Raw genomic sequence first — 4,833 nt, 5'->3', positions numbered from 1 at the left:
GTCGTATTGATCCAAAAAAATGTCAATTATGCTTTTTTTTAAAATTCTGTTTAAAAAAAAACAAAAAACAAAAAAAAACATTTGTGTGTGGTTTTTTTTTTTTTTTTTTTTTTTTTTAGATTTAAATGTAATTTGACAGTTAAGGTTATAAACCACTTGCTTTTGATATTGGTACTTGAATTACAGTTAGTTACCATTTACCTGTTCTCACAAGTAAAAAAAATGAAAATAAATTATTAGTATTTCATAGCATTTTGTACTTGTGAAGGTAAAATTTGTAATTATTGATGTCGCGATATATCGCTATGTGTAGCGTATTGTATAGTATCGAGATATATTGTACCGTGACACGTAAATCATATCATATTGTCAGATGCATGGCAATGCACACCCCTACTAGTCTCAGAAAAAAAAATCCACACAACATGCAGAACATGTAAACCCCATTCCTAAAATATTCCTGCATTAATCCTGTAATGCTTCCAGTGTCATCAAGTAAATAATTTGAGATCCAATTTACAGTTTCCGTCTTAAATGTTTGTCTAATTCAGAATATCGACTGTAATGATCACATGATCTCTGACTGTAGCACTTCTCTGTGAGGAGTTTGCATGTTCTCCACAAAGCGTTGGTTGAGTTTATGGCTTTTCTGATTTCCCCAGAGTCCAAAAACAATAAAACATGCATTGTAGCGAGTTCAGTTTATTTGGAAATTGGTCATTTTATTGTAGGAGTCCTTGTTTTGTCCTTGTCCTGATGATTCCAGTGTATGAACTAGAAGTACGTGCATAGTCAAGGTGTAGTGACCCCCAACAACCCTGTAAAACACATGCATGTATAAATGATTGAATGAATATTTCATATTGAGAATAATGTATAATTTAAAAATTTAAAGTTTTTTGAATGAAAGTCTTACACCTGCGATGAATGTAGGTGTTGTGATGGCAACCCTTTACCTAACAGGGAGCTGCTTTAATCTCCTGATTTAAGTAAACATCATTCTTATTCACGGCACACTGTCATTTCCCAGATCTTGCAGAATTTCTGACAAGCTCCCTTTTTTTCCCCATTTGAATTTCCATTTTTTAAAGAAATTAGCTTCTGCACAAAAAGTATCATCCTCACCACCAACGATTGAGCTCAAACATACTTCTTTAATAACATTTAGTTTTCGTGTATTCAACTGAAGCTCCTATTCATACTGTCTGGATGTGGTTAATCACTAGTGGGATTAACAGAGTCAAGGTCAGTAGAAGTCAAACACAGGTCACACCCAAACACAGACACATTTACGTGATACTTTTGAAATCTCTTGCTTTAATAAGTATCTCATGCCTGATTTTAGAAATGTAGCATTTGTACCAAACACATTTATCCACTGACAAAAACTCATTAGATAAGAAAATACACATAATGGCTAAAGGTGCTCCACAATGCTTGAGCTCCTCCAACACCCAAACACTTACCTCATAGATTAATGCTTTCCGACGTGAAAACAGAAGCAAACAACAAAACAAGGTTTTTGTTATTCAAAGCATCTCTGGATTCTTCATTACAGTGCATTAAAGTTAAACTTTCAGAAAAAAAAACAAAAACATAAAGGTAATGCAATCATAATCCTGTAAAAAAGCTCTGCGCTGTATTTTTCCACTCTGGTTCACAGAGACGATAAGTGCAATGCCTGTGGTCCGAGCTCAAAAAGCAGTTGGTGGTTCCATTGGTTGGGTCATCAAGAGTTTACAGGGCTGACAGGTCTATTCCCCAGTGAATGTGAAGGGATTGTCTCTCTCTGCTGCACCTGAGCCTCCCACTGCATGGCTCTGTGTGCAGACAGCCCGACTCCTCAACAAATAAAAGAAGCCAGAGCTGGATTTGTTCAGAGGTGAAACATGAGAGATGTGGAAGCTCTGGTTTTCTTGGTGAAAAATGTAGTTTAAGGTATTACATTTGTGTTTATGATCACATTTGAGTTAAGATCATTGTATATACTGTAGATAGTGAAGTAAAGGTGCTTTTTGAAACCGTACGATCAAGTTGTAAAAGATCAGTAACTGACGATAAAAAAAGGAGAAGTTGTTGAGGTGACACTTTACTTAAAGTTTTATACATTTACTTAAAGTTTTATACATAAGGCTGACATTACGCTGTCATTATTATGACATGGAACCTGTCATTAGTATTAATAAGGTGTCATGAAGGCTGTCCTTAAAGCTGATATCCGGAGTTTCTGAGAGGACATCTTGATGTCCCGCTCTCAACAGCATCACTTCCTCCCTCTGCCTCTGCAATCTACCAGAAGCCACGCCTCCACACGATCCGACGCAACCTCGCATTGATTTAGGTCTTTGGGTCAGGTAAGGGCCAAAATCATATTTACCTGTTTGCTGTTGTGACGCGTGACCTTGTTTCCGTGCACAGTTCCGCATTCACTTTGACTGACAGTCTCAAAACTGGAAGTTGAAGCCTATTGGCTGGGCACACTTGGCATTTGTTTCCATTTGTATAGGGGTCTATAGGACGAAGGAGGGGCTTATATACATTAATGTATATGAATAACCACCGGCAGTAGACCATAGTAAAAGACTAGTTAGGTATTTTTTCGCATTTCAAAAGAATCATACATAAATATAGATTTCTCAGAAACTCTGGATCTCAGCTTTAAGTGTTGTCCTTTACCTTAACCCTAATACTGCGTTCACACTGGACGTGGCGCGAAATGTTTGCGCGGCCAGATTACATAAAAAGTCAAAGAGAAGATGCGGTATAAGGGGCAAATTCTCCTCCTGTTGGTCGCTTTGACCGTGACGTTCGTCATTCGCTTGAGTTGAAAATATTGTACTCCAGCAAATGTTTTGCGTGACGCGCAGGTGCGAAAACCAATCAAAGTTATCAATAACGTCATTCCATCAATGGGGAAACCGGTCTTTTCACTAATTTTAGCATTCGAGTGGTGCCAACGTCACTAGGATTTGGTGTGAACGCGGCATTACCCTTCATTACCCTGACCCCTAACCCTAACCCTAACTTAATTTCTATCCCTACCTAACCCTAACCCTAGCTAACCCCACTAGATCCTTCTACCTAACCCAAAAAATGCCAACATAGCTCCAAAGGTGTCATAATTTAGTGAACGACATTAATGACAGCGTTCTTGACACCTTAGTCATGCTAATGACAGATAATGACAGCGTAATGACAGCATTATGTATAAAACTTCAAGTAAAGTGTGACCATATATTTGGTGTAATGGAATATATAAATACACACACACTGTATAATACTATATATAACATACACACACATCCTATGGAGTTAAAAGGAAACTCGACCTTCAGACTGAGTTGCAGGGTCACTTACCGTCTTTCCACCAAATGGGATTTAAGGAAGTACAAGGTCTAAAGAGCAAGGCTGGGGTTTTTTTTTTTTTCTGCCTCTTGGGCCGCTGTGCATGAAGAACAGTAATGACTAGAAGTGTAATCCAAGAAAGCATGTGTCTTCTCCTGGCCAAGAAGTAATATATGCTGTCTTGCATACAGCCCAGAAGACAGATTTGGCACATTATGAAACAAAGAAATTCAGCAAAACAAAAAAAGCAATCACAGTCCTCAGTCCAAAAAAGAGCAGTGTTCATTTTCCAGTGTAGTCTGACTTACGATTAAACCATTCATTGACAGTGGTAATGGGACTCTGAGCAATAGTACACAAGGCTCTGTCTCACTGTTTGTGGGTTATTATGCTGTAATAAGAGACAAAAGTAAGAATTTCTTTAGAAAATGTTGAAAATTCCCATTTTTTGGTAAAAACAGTATTTCAAGAAGTTGGAAGGAATATGAAGCCCAACATAATACACAAAATAACTCCCAGAATACACAAATTGACATCAAAATGCTGTACACAAATACACAAAAAAAGGAAATGACTCATAAAATCCAAAATCACAACAAAGACAGACAGAACAACTGCTTAAACAAACACATTACAGAATAGCTCCAAACGTCATCAAAATTGCACAAAATAACAGGAAAATACAGAAAAACAACAACAAACATATAGAAAGTGACCCCAAATGCACAACTCGACAACAAAAATGCAAAAAATGAATGAAAAATACACATAATTATAACAAGAACACGACAAATAACAAAAACACACATATTGACTCCAATAGTACACAAAATCATTTAAAACTGACAAAACAACAAAACCAGAGACAAAGACAAAAAAAGACAAAACATTTTTTCCCACCGTTTATTAATAACGAGATCTGATTGGTCACTATTCGAAATGCTGACATGAATGTTGATAATGTGGCCCTCGGAAAAGATACATTCACATTTTTGTGGCCCGTGCTGTGATAGCCCATCCCTGGTGTAAGAGATGGAGATTGTTGGACCCAAAAAGCAGAGACCTGTCAGACAAGCAGTAAAGTTTTTGCTATATTTACTTTCAAAACTAGCTAGCAACAAAAACAAAACAAAGAAGAAAAAAAAAAAACAGCTGCTGACCCGCAAGAAAAACCAAAAGCTGGTGAAAAGTAGACCAGAACGAGTCTCCAGTGGGTTTCAGAGAGCCAAAAACACTGCACACTAAGCAGTGCATACATAAGATATGACCCCAGCAAAAGCATCAATAGAACCCAAACAAACAAACAAACAAACTAAAAACAAGACCTGAAACAAACCAAACACCATCTATTAAACTCCATTATTATTGACCACTGAAACAAACCAAGGGCAGAACCCAATATCTAATAAAGAACTCCAAATCTGTCTGAACAATGACACAGTCTGACCATTTAACCACCAATCCACTTTCCCACCTGAGCAACTGTGC

This window comes from Gouania willdenowi, chromosome 12 (assembly GCF_900634775.1).
Source record: "Gouania willdenowi chromosome 12, fGouWil2.1, whole genome shotgun sequence".
In the NCBI taxonomy this organism is placed as follows: domain Eukaryota; kingdom Metazoa; phylum Chordata; class Actinopteri; order Blenniiformes; family Gobiesocidae; genus Gouania; species Gouania willdenowi.
This window is presented reverse-complemented; position numbering follows the sequence as displayed.